This window comes from Excalfactoria chinensis, chromosome 2 (assembly GCF_039878825.1).
Source record: "Excalfactoria chinensis isolate bCotChi1 chromosome 2, bCotChi1.hap2, whole genome shotgun sequence".
Taxonomy (NCBI): Eukaryota; Metazoa; Chordata; class Aves; order Galliformes; family Phasianidae; genus Excalfactoria; species Excalfactoria chinensis.
The window spans coordinates 33,648,715-33,662,006 of NC_092826.1; the positions used below are offsets into that span (position 1 = coordinate 33,648,715).

The 13,292-nt window shown below is 38.5% G+C and overlaps 1 long non-coding RNA gene across 1 annotated transcript in view; it reads left to right on the top strand.

The window, feature by feature from the left end:
• Positions 1–13,292, top strand: part of LOC140248817 (uncharacterized) — a 78,336-nt gene that overhangs the window by 36,880 nt on the left and 28,164 nt on the right. The gene's annotated exons all lie outside the window — the stretch shown is intronic.

Below are 13,292 nucleotides of genomic sequence, written 5' to 3' on the forward strand. Positions count from 1 at the left end.
TTTGGACTCTCAGGTGAGGCTCCTGCATGAGAAAACAAAGTGTGAAGGAGGTCTGTTCCTGTGCACTCTGCTGGCAGAGCCATTTGAATTAAAATAATAATAAAAAAAAATGGCAAACATTCCAACCTTCAAAATTTTATGTTGGATTGAATTTTATTCCAGTTTATGTAAAGCAGAAAGCCTTGCACACAAGGAGAAGCAACTGCAGTATGGTGTTAACATATGACTCCTTGGTGCCATGGAATTCCAGATTGTAATCCCCTTGGTATATATGTTCAAATTGATTTTTTTTTTTCAACTGGAAGAATATGTGCTTACTATTTTCATCTGTTGTTGACAACACCATACTAAAGGCCAAACTAAAAGAAACCATTAAAATTGAAGTCTTAAAGCACTTTGTTAGTCTCAAGGAAAAATGAAACTGCATTTATTCTTAAACGAATATATTGAAAGCTTCCTATTTTTTGAAAAAAAAATAAAAAAAAATTCTTGTCTCTCATTTCTTATGCTTATCCCCCTTCCTTTTCAAGTCCTTCATTTTCCACATGGTTTATCATTGTGGTGGACTTGCTTGCGGTGAGCTCAAAACGATATAGGCATTCTTTTTCTTTTTTTCTTCAAAGTTTTCGTTTCCTAGGGATGCACACAGTGACTTCCACAGGAGCTTTCTGAAACAGTGCCTAGAGCTGACTAGGAGCTTCTTCTTCTTCCATATTGCAGTGTGGTTCCATGATATAAAGCAGCATTTCTACTCAATCACCTCAATCATTTCCGGTCTTGTTTGAAAAAAGTCTTTTTTTTTTTTTTTTTTTTTCCCCCCACAGGAAAAAAAAAAAAATAATAACACAATATAAAAGTTTGTTCCACTGAGAACAGACAATTGCTTTTTAAAGTATTTCTTAAAGGAGCTATTCTTTTTAAAGAGAAACCAATGTCAGAGCTCTATGAATGAAAGAATGAGCTCTCCAAAATGATTGATGGTTCTGTCTTACTTCTCCTGATTGATTAGTTCTTTGGTTCTGAAACTTTGGCCCACAGACCATCTGTGACCTGCAGAGGGCTTGTTTCTAGTCTTTAGAGGGAGACAGATCCCGTAACGATAGCTTCTCTGCTTGATTCCTGCTGTTAAATCATCCTAAAAGCAGTTAAAAATTCATGAAACATCTTACTAATCGGACTCCTTCCATGAAGGCAGTTCTAAGTGGAAAGATTATTTTTCCTTCTGAAGCTGTTCTCTTTTTTAGTATACATAAATAATAATTAATAACTTATTTATAAAACCCCATTGGCATGACTAAGGTGCTTGGGGTACTATACAACATCATCAAAACAGAATAAAATCAAAATGAATAAAAGTTCACCCTCATTAGAGTTGAGCCAAGCAGAAGAAAAATTGCAGACAAGAGAACAGGATTTGCTTCTCTAATCATGCAATCTTCACATTTATATTTGTTAAATGATGCTTTGCTTTGAAATACATCCATGTAAGCCTCAAATCATGTACAAATAAGGATAAAGTCCCTTTGTTCTTCCATAACATTATTTTCAATTCATATACTTTCATACATTTTCCTAGCTGACTTTTCTGAAGAGGTTAAACATAAAACAGCAAGCCTGGAAAATATTCTGTAATGCCTGGGCTCCACACAGTCCCTCATACAGCTTTCCCCAAATAAGGGGAAAAACATATTCCAGGAGCTGTAAAGTATATATGAATATTTTACTGTGACTCCTTATGTACTGGGAGAAGCTGTAAAGCAAGGCATCAAAAAACCTTCCCACCTTCTTAAAGAGGGGCTTCCCTGCTCACCAACTCTTTGGGCAGTGGAAATTCTTGTCAGTACAAAGATCAGTTTTGCAGATAGCTGCAACCATACAAATTTCAATGCCATTTGTCTCAAAGCTAAGTAGAAAACCCTACAAATTAACACATGACCATGTATACATTTAATCACTGTAGCACATTATAGAAGTAATTAAAGACCTTCCATCTGATTCATACTGCAGGTAAATATCAACTACTATTTTTCTGCATTATCACCAGATACCACTTCCACATTACAGACTTCTAAATATGTAAACTGGCTGTACAAAACAAGTGAATTTGCACTCCCTCTCCTTCAGGCATCAGCCAAACTGTCACTCTTTACAAATAGGTTAAATAGGTTAAGAGTGATAAATACAGGGGGAAAAAATAATGGAAAATATATAGTGAATGTTAGGCTGTCATTAACGGCAGCTGTTTCTGATAAGGCTCAGCTCTTAAACTATTGAAACAGGGAAAACAGATTAAAGCTGTTGCTTTGATGCCTTAATACAGTATCTATTTAATTTGAGATTACATAGTTCACGAGGCATAAATCCCCAAATATTTTTGTAAAACCCTTTAACAGCCTTCAAAAATATCACACTGTAATTTGTAGAATTCTCTCTCAGGCGTCTAGTTTTAGAACTACACCAACGTGCAGATGATTGGAGAGTGCAAGGAAGCTGAGCCTGAATTTGGATTTGTAACTTAAGACATAGCACTCACTCCAAGCAAGAGGTTTCAGAAAAGCTCAGCTTGAACCAAGGAGAAGTATTAATGGGAGAAGTTCAAAGGCATGGGTGGGAGCAATAAGAATGGATAGGCATGTGCTCCACTCATGCACAGCAAGACTAAGGGAGGTATACTCCTGTCCCTCTGTATTTTGAAAATACCCCCTCCACTATATCATGACTAACTAAACAGCTTCACTCAGATGAGACATGAGCATACAGGCTAGACCCAGCTTCCACTGAAATTCCAGAAGGCACTGCAGTGTAATCTTGCCTTTTACTCTATGGCTGCCATTGCCACACAGACATCCCATTCACTCTCAGCTGTGTGAATGCCAGAAGACACAGCCCTGAGGCAAAAGAGCACTGTTCTCAACACCTAACTTCCTGGATTTCCCATTTGCTCCCAAAAAAAGAGATGCTGAAAGTTTAACAACCTTCTTCCTTGAAAAAGATTTAAAAGATTGTAAAAATAGCTCTTTCACTACACTCCTGGCTGACATTCCTGAAGTTTCACACCTGTAGATCTCTAAGCATAACCATGCTGTTCTCACTTGATGTCTTTAAAAGAACCTGAGGCGAATATATGATGAAATACAAGTTTGTGGTTTCAGATGAGGACAGGGAGATCTCTTACAGATTGCACACTAGAATGCTAAATGGAGGCTGCAGTCAGCCCATAACCCTTTATCTCTGACACTTTTCCATGGTCACTGTCTGCCTCTGCTCTGTGTGGGTCCTTCCCCAGCTGATCCTCCTGGGGCTTCTCATAGGCTACAGCTCTCCTAGCGCTATCCCAATATGGGACTGCCCCACTGGGTCCACTGTTCAGGAGTGCACTGTTCCAGCACAGGGCCCAACAGCTCCTTCTGGAGCTCTCCATGGGCTGCAGTTCCTTCAGACACATCCACTGCTGTCCTGCATGCTCCTCTGTGGCTGCTCGTAAAGCTTTACTCCATGTTGTGCCTATAGGATGCAGGAAGACAGTCTGCTCCACTGTAAGCATCTCCTGGGCTGCAGGGAACTTCTGCTCTATGTCTAGAACGCCTCCTGACTTCTGCACTGACATCAGTGGCAGTAAGGCTGTTCTCTCCCATCTCTCACCCCACTCTCTTAGCTGCCGTTGCCCAGTACTGTTTCCCTTCCTTAAATCTGCTCCCCTAGAGTGCACTCAGTGTTGCTCATGATTCTGCTCTAGCATCGGCACATCTTTCAGACCAGCTGGAGCCGGCTGTAATCAGACACAGGGCAGTGCTGAGATTTATTCACAGAGACCACCCCTACAGCCTCATTGGTAGGAAAACCTTGGACATAAACCTAAGGATGAAATGTAGGGGAACTGTTAGGTCTTGGCTGGAACTGCTGACTGAGCAACTAGTGAAGGAGTGTTGCTGGCCTAGGGAGCACCTGTGCTCCCCACATGACCAAACAGGGTGGACCCAGGGTGGAGCCACCTTGGGCTCAGGGAATGGCCAGCCACTGTAAGGAGAGCATCTCTTGGACTGGAGCTGCTTTTTCTAGCTAGAGAGCCCCTTTACCTGTTGGATGAGTTGTTATTTTTTTTATATATGTCTATTGGTGATCTGTAAATACTTCACCTGATATCATCAAGAACCTGTCAGAAGCAATTTTGCTTCTTTGTAAGCAAAATATGAAGGATGATCCTATCTATGAGGCCTAGGAAAGTTGCAGTTGTGACCTGTGTCTGAGAACTTTTAGCTGTTGGGAAGGAACATAAGAAGGCTTATCTTGAACTTTCTATTTTCTTGTGTATCTGCCTACTATTAGAAGCAAAAGAAAGTGAAGTGGAATTAATATTGAAAGAAATAGTTACTAGGTAGGTAAACTTAATCAACAAGAGCTTAAAACTTATGGTCAAATATGTCTTCTAGTAGAACTTGTTTTTGACATTCGTTATTGAATAATATTTTCTCAGGGACGGTGAACACAAAAATCTTTATTATTACAATTATAATGGCATGAAACATTACTGGATCAATTGCTAATCACCTCACTCCTTCCTGGTAGTTTTTTACCTTTCTGAAACCCTCGACTGAGCTAAAATGGTTTGTCATTAACCTCTGATGGCTTTGGAAATTATCTTTAGACGTAGGAAAAAAACAAAGCAATTTGCTGTATCCAATTACCTAACATGAGTTCAACTCCAGGAACTCAGTGAATGTATTTTAAACAGAATATATTGGTGTATTTGTGCACACGCATATGGGATCTAGGCATTGTATTGCACAATCTTCAACTCTCTCTTGTATGAGATGGGTTTATATAAACCTAGTTCATTGCACAAGGTTATCCAGCTTTGTCAGTTTCCTGAAATAGTTTCTAAGCCATCAACACAATAAAAACATTAAAATAATAATGAAAACCTACAAAACACCCTACCTCTTGTTATGCAACTCTTCTGGCTCAGATACTTTTAGCTAAACATCTCCTTTGAAGAACAGAAATGGGATTGCTGGAAGTTAAGTACACGGGAAAGTAAAAACAAAGCTAATGATTTTTTCACCCAGTGGAAAATTCTCTGAGTTGTATTATTTCATCTCTTATAAATATCCAAATAGGATTTTCATGCTGCATTGGAAAATTCCACAGTAGAAACTTGTATTCTATTTCACACATAATTCATTCTCTGTCTTTCTGTTATGCCTGGTCATTTCTGGTGTACAAGCTGGATAGACATTTTACCAAAGTGTTCAGTAATTGCCTGAGAGAAACAAACAATAGTAATGCCTGCATCATGACAAAGCTCAGGGCAATATTGCAGTTGCAGTTTTGCCCTGCACATGATCAATTTTAATACTGCTTGTATATGCACGTCACAGACAGCCATCAGGATGTACCAGACAAATTTAAAGACATTTGTTCTTTCCACTGTAATACTGAAACTGGTGAAGCATAAGAATAAGCAAAAACTGGGGAAAAAGATGAGTCTTTTATACTTCCACAGCAGCATCAGGCTGCAGTTATGTGCAGTTTTAAACCATGAAATAAGTCCTTCTACTTTGTTTATATGTGTATTTGTATGCTTGACTATGTTTAATTCAATTTAGGAAAATCCAGAGATTGCCCAGATGTCTTCCACTGAAGCACTGAAAGAGTAATCTCTTGACTTTGGTAAGGTAACTCAGAAAGAGAAAGCTTGGGAGGTTGACTTGGTGTAGTCTTCACCTTTATTCACCCAAAAAACCCACACTTCTTATCAGCCAGCGACCTACTGATGAACAGGAAAGATCAGACATACACAGACCTAAGGGCATACCTGAGACTCACTTTAAAAGTAAATCATTGCCACCCAGTTGGAACACAGACCATTTTTTGTTGTCTTCTGAGGCCAGTTATTAAAACAGGTAGAACAGATAACCTTAAAACTCAGCTTGCTGGGGCACAGTGACCATTTGTATTGCAAGTACACGTTTGCAGTGTAGGCCAGGGATAGGTGCTTACTAAGGAAAAGGAAATCCAAAGTCTGGGGATACTATTGTAGAATGAATCCATACCATTCAGTACTTGAGTACTGAGTATCTCACTGCTACTTTTCTGTTAAATTTTGCAAGTCACTGCTAGCTGATGCTAAACTGAAAGCTATTGTTGTTTTTAAATAAGTACTATGCAATAGCCTAGTTGAGTGGCCTTCACATAAAACGTCCTTGTCTACTAAACGTGGAATTCTACACAGAAGATTTATGAGATGCTGAACATTAAAACTACTGAGGATTCAAACAGATTGGTACTGAAACCACATTAAAAGGAGTCCTTATCTGCCCTACTTCCAGCATGGAACAAATAACAAAATCTGGATGTGCCCTTTAGCATTGCTCTGCTTCTTTTTCCTCACAGAGAACGGCAGCCAAAATGTTCAGCCAGTGCAGTACAGCACAGATTGTGCAGGATCTCCTTGCCAGGCTTCAGGTGAACTTCTCAAGGTGACTGCCCTCATCTGTACAGCCAGGGTTTTCACAATCAGACTCCTGCAATGAAAGTCAGCATATTGCTGTCAGTTCAATATATTAGAATGCTGATACTGCAGAAAGAAATAAGTGTAGAAGGTTCTGGATTCGTGGACTCATTCAAAAGCAATATAAAATAAGTAGGGAAAATGACTATATGGTACTGAAACACAGTAGTGCCCATACTGAGAAAAAGAGAGAGACTGTTTCTTTGTACTGATTTAGAGGGAGGCTGCCAATGCACATCCAGTAAATTACTATTGTTCAGAGTCATCTGAGCAAGGATCTCTAAAAGCTGAGTTTGATATACAGGAGAAACACTCAACTGATTGTTATATAATAATAATTGACTGCAGAGGAATGGACTTTCTACAGAAGCTGGGGCTGCCTTTTGAATTGGGAAAGCTTTTTATGCTCTGCAGAAAAGCCTCAGGCTTTACTCCATTGGAGTTTTCTTTTCCAGATGGCTCAGAAGACTGCCTCTGATGGCAGCCTGCTCTGGGGCAGGCAGTGTGCAGCAGTGCTACAGAGACAAACAGTAAATCCGAAGTTTCATAAGAAACATGACAGAAAGGGGGGAGAAGTGGAGAATATTCAAGAGAAAGCAGCTAAAAATGAAGCTGAAGAGGGATGTTACGCCAGTAAATGTAAAGAGGGAGCATGCGCAGAGCAGCTGAAACAATTCTGTTTTTGTGTTTTGTAGTTAACTTGAGTTAAATTCAATACACGGCGTTATTTTTAGCACTTGAAAACCCAAGCAAAATGCCTCCGGCAGCTGCTATCTCTTCAGTCTTGAGTAAACATTTGTTTTTGTGGGTTTGGTTTTTTATTCTCAAAACACGGATCTTCATTTTTCTGCACTTTCCTTTTCCTTTTCCTTTATTACTTTTTAATTTTCCTTGTCCTTGCCCCTTTCTTTGTCTTTGTCCCTGTCCACTTTTCTGGAGCCTGCCATTTTTAGGAGACGGACCTGCTCCATTTTCCAGTTCAAAGGTACTTCGAGTTGGTCAAATGTTTGATGCACTTGATCCTCTGTCAGAAAGCTGAGTTGCATTTTTCTTCTGCAGAGACATTTCCTCACATGAGGAAAAACACAGGGAGAGAAGAGGGAAGATAATGTGTAAAGCTTTTATTTTTTTTACTTCCTTTTTCTCTACACTGATAGCTGATCAGGAATAATATTTACAGCCTATTGAAGATGCAGTAATTTATTTGCCCATGAAAGCAAAGGTGAAAGAAAAGGAAACATGACTGATTTGTATGTTGTCCCTGTTCATCCTCTGTTCTTTACTGGTCTATTCTTAACAATATGAGTCAGTCAATTTGGGGGCAGAACATAGATCACAAGGAAGATGTTGTTGATGATGTCACACGTCCAGCTTTCTGGGACACGATATCATCCAAGGCTTGTTTTGGATTTTTGCCATGATCAAACACTGCCATGGACTGACACTGAGGAAATTTGTTCTTTGGAAGTAATGAAGACTGGTTAGAAAAACCTGTGCATGGAACACCATGGAGAGAGCAGGTGATGTACTGTGTCCTCCTTGAGGTCAGATAGATGTCCTGTGTAACCTGATGGACCCTGTGATAGATGACATGCTAGCTTATAGTCGCTAGACAACTCCTAGCAGGATTTTTGGTCTGTATGTCTGCATGAGATGGTGAAGATCAGGGCACTGGACGTTGTGGATGTTCCTTACACCAGTGAGTTAAAACTCTTGTTACTACGTGAGATGGCATTTCCCAAGGCACACAGAACATTACTCCAAAGTAAAAGGATTTTTGAGAGTACTTCTTTTTCCTCCTGAGTGAAAAATGGAGAGAAGCCAAATGGCTGTAGTCCAAGTAAAATTTATTATCTCTTCTCAGTTTTCTAATATACTAGAGCCAGTGAGCAGTGTGATGTTGGAACTACATGTGCATAAAGTATTGCTGACCTCAATGATAAAAGTTCACTAAGGAGCACATGCCTTCATTTCTGGGATGGCACAGTATTCTGCAGATTCATACGAGCTGCATCCCTGTGGCATAAAAGTCCTAAATTATTAAGGATGGAACAGATTCTACTACTCTGGCTTCTCCTGAATCACATCTTACTCCATGACTGGTTTTGTTCAGTTTCACTGGGACTGCAACTGTGCAAACTCGTATTTGAAATGAGGATGAGAAACTTACATCTTGTAATTAAAACCACAGTTCCAATAGATCCGGTTAGGAAGTACAGCAAAACAGCAGAAGGAATGAAAATAAACTTGATCTGAGTTCAAACTGGGCTAAAAAAAAAAAAAAAAAAAAAAAAAAAAAAGAGAGAGAGAGAGAGAATAAAATCACATTTCTTTCATATATAAATAGCACCTGTTTTGACAAAAATCTTATGCCTGTATTTTCTGAATTAGTATGCTTCCATGTACCACTTTTCTCAGAATATAAATGAAAGCACTGACAAAAAAAAAATAGTATAGGCTGTTGTTATATGTGTTTATAATCTTTAAGTTTTGCAAGCAAACAAAATAAATAAATAAATAAATAAATGTTGAATCCATCCAGTAATACTTAACCTAAACAAACTTCATTGATTTTCAACTCCAGCAGTTAAATCCTTACAGTAGTACAAGAACAAATATCTGCATATTGAGGCTCAAATGTTTGTGATCACTGTTACTGATGGTGTACAACAGTGGTCAGTACTGGAACTGTTGTTGTGATATGTTCACTAACGTTGTGGGCAATGGAACCAGAGAGCACCCTTAGCAAGTCTGCAGACAATACAAAATTAGGAGCAGTGCCTGAGGGCTGTGCTGCTTCCCAGAGGGACCTGGGCAGGCTGGAGATATAGTCTGATAGTAACCTAATGAAGTTAAACAGGAGGTGCTATGCTGCCTCTGAGGAACAGCCCCATGAAACAGTATATGCCAAGAACTGACCAGCAGGAAAGCAATTTCGCAGAGAAGATCCTGGTGCTCCCAACAGCCTCCTGGGCTGTTTTAGGAGGAGTGTTGCCAGCAGGTCAAGGAGATGATCCTTCCTCACTACGCAGCACTGGTGAAATACTTCTAGAGTCCTGTGTCCAGCTCTGGGCACCCCAATACATTAGAGACACGCACATGCTGAAGAGTCCAGCAATGGGCCACAAAGATCATTAGAAGACTGGAGAATCTGTTGTACAAGGAAAGGCTGAAGGAGCTGGGACTGTTAATCCTGGAGAAAAGAAGGCTTGGAATATCTTCTTAATGTTTATAACTCCTGCTGGAATTCAATTAAAATGAGGGAGACAGACCCTGTTGAGTAGTACTAGAAACAGGATAAATTGCAATGAACACAAATTGAAATACAGGAAATTTCAATTAAAAATATGAAAAAACCCTTTTACTGTGGAGATATCAAACACTGGCATGGTTTGCCCTGATATCATGTGAAGTCTTCATCCTTGGGGATATTCAGAACCTTACTAGACATATTCCTGAGCACAGAGGATTTCCTTTTTTTTACCTTCTTGCCTCTATCTTTTGTGATCCAGCTCACTTTTACTTTACATAAGCTATATTGTAGCAGCATTATTTCAGCTCTATACATCTACATGGCTTACTACTACTAAATCACAGACTGTTGAATCCCAACAGGTATACAGCATCATCACTAGTGTACATTTCTCAGAAAGAAACTTGTGTTGATTTTCACTTGCATTCTGGCATGTCTGCAAATCATAGATATTTTAATTTCTCATAGTATTCAAGTTGAAAACTCTTTAGCACCCTGGAGGATCACAGGATACTCAAAGGTGCCACCTTTTGAGCAGGACAGCACTCAAAGACTCACATTTGGGATGCCTGGGCAGTGTGGGTTTAAAAATCTCTTTCTTCAGTAAGACTATCACAGCAGCTCACAAGCCAGTGATTTGACAGATGGGTGTCTGTCCGAGATTTTCAAAGACATTTAAGAAGATGAAGGTTCAAGACAGACATCACCATTAGTTTGTCTCTTTTTACAAGGCCCTAAAAAAGCCAATAATGCCCATAGCAGTCCTCATACCTATCTCGATCACAGCATATTGAAAATGAGCAGAACTGAGAACCGTCCCAGGCTAATGCTGAAGCATGAAGGATAGGAGATGGGAGACACAAACCCATTCCTGTTATCTACCTATATTCTTGAGTATCTAAAAGCATTTGAAAATGGCCATGACCTACTAAGAACAGCAAACAAACTGAGAATTAATACAAGCAATATATGTATAAAATTAGGACAGGCATGTAAAGTACTGAGCAAAATTTGCAAAAATATCTGCAAAGCTCCTTACAACTCATTTGAAGTTTCACTCATCCATTTAAACCAAGACAAGAGCATTACAGTTTGCTGTCCAATTGAACCAAACCAGATGGGATTCATCCATTACTACAATTCCAACTACTGAAATGACACTTGGCTCTTCTCTCTAATCCTTCCTTCTTTGACATTAATGCTAAAGTCATTTTAATGGGTAGGATTTTTATGGAAAACTCAACTGTAATAAAAAAAAAAAATACAAAAATTGCTGTTCTTGTATTCATCTTGTTGTTCAAGAAGAAAATTATACTGTAAATTAAATCTGATTTCATGACATTTTGCATGCATATAGATCTTCATATGAACTCAGGGGAGCATACTTTATTTGAGCTCTGTAGTTCTTATACTTTTTAATTAATTTTTCTTTGTAATTCAGAATAAGTTTCTAATGGATTCATGGAACAATATGGGGTCACTTGGGGGTGATTTTAATACCTGCAATTCCCAAGGTTATTAATCAAAGACTTTTTAGCCTTTTAGATAAATTATCTGCCTTCTGTTTAGAAGATTGAGATTAAGCATGTGAGAGAAATTGTCCCTACTGACACAAGGAAAAAAAGTCAAGAAAAAAAACAAAATACAGCATTTTAGATATCTCACAAAACCAAATATGTCATATATTTTCAATTTTCTTTCATCTAGCTTCACAAAAATATTTTTCTATGACAATAGCAGTAATTGTTAATACAAAGGGTTTTGCTTACAGCCAATAAATCTTAGAAACCATCAAAACCAGTAGAACTTTGTCTCATTTGTGATTTTAAATTTACCATTTGAAAATTTAAGAGTTTTAAAAAAGAAAATCATCAGAATTTCTCAGCACTATGAGATAAAAGAGCTGTTCATTTGGCATGTTTAGTTGGGAATGTAAACATGAGTTCTGTCCTCTTAGACAGAGGTGGCTATATTTTCAGGCACCGAATCCTGAATTGTGTAAAGCAAGCAGGTTCTTGTGCAATGGATTTAAACTCTCATGCATTCACTGGGTTCAATAACTAGAAAAATCCTAGCAGATTCTCTGTTCTCTAAATAGACAAACAAAAGTAAAAACAAAAAAAACGCCTTTTTTTTTTTCTTCCCATACATTTTCACTTGTTCTCGATCCATATAAGATTATGGCAAAATCCTCAAGACACACAAATAAGAATCATAGAATCATAGAATTACTCAGGTTGTAAAAGACCTCAAAAATCATCAAGTCCAACCTCAGTCTAACCATAGTACCCTAACAAACCTCTGCTAAATCCTATCTCTGAGCACCACATCCAAAAGGCTCTTAAGCACATTCAGGGACGGTGACTCAACCACCTCCTTGGGGAGCCTATTCCAGTGTTTAACTACTCTTTCTGTAAAGAAGTGTTTTCTAACGTTCAGCCTGAACAACAACAGCAACAAAAAAAAAAAGCAACTTGCAGCTGAAGAGGTACCTTTACTGGGTTTCATTATAAAATATATTGGGATATCAAATATCTCAGTTCTCATCCTCCTTCAAAAACTTAATCATACATGAATAAAGCTTAACAAAATGAAGCATTTAAATTAGCTGTGGAATTGCCTCCAACTTTTTGGATGAAAATATCCTCAAGGGTGTGAAATTTCAGTGCCTATCTGTAGCTCATTTCTGCCTCTACACCAAAGAGAAATTAACCAAATTTAACAAAGCTATCTTATGTGTTTATATCAGCTCTATCATTATAATAGCTAGGTATTTTGTAATTTTTCTTCACCTTCTCAAGAAGAGCTCAGTTTATCAGTTTGTAAACATGAGACACAGCTGTCCACACAGTACAGTGTTGTGAACTGTTTGGTACACTTGTGGTGTCTGAAACAACACAGCTATATTGTTCAGCAGGGATTATTTGCATCCTCTGAAACGTCCAGATGAGTCACCAAGCTCAATTACCTGCACTTCTACCAGTACTCCAACTGGCTCCTTCAGCCAATTCGGTGCAGCATAGCATTATACTCTTTTAATTGCATGGAAAAAGGTTAAATTGATTGTCTGAAGCCACGTAGAAATCTGTCACAGGATCCAAATGTTGCTTTCCAAAAATGTTGGGGATGTTATCTATTCTTCATCTTCTTTCTTAGCCAACAACCACATAAACTGGAAAGCAGCAGGGCAAGGGGAAAACAAAGGAGCAAGTCAGCAAATATTATTAACAAGAAATATTCCTATTAAAAAAAGAAACGTAAAGAAGTAAACAAACCATACATCCTCCTCCTGTGGTGCCAGAACACCTCTATTTTTTGCTTTAATCCCTCAGGGGCATTTTTTCTGGAAAGATAATAAAAAAGAGAAGGCCCTAACAGAGAGAGTCAGGGAATAAGGTGATGGAGAAGAATAAAAAAAAATCCATTCTTGAAACAGCCATATTCAGTGAGGTATAACATTCTCCACAGCAAGAATTAATTTCTTACAGAGAGCACAGAACACAACTAAGTAGGGCTGCATTTAATAAA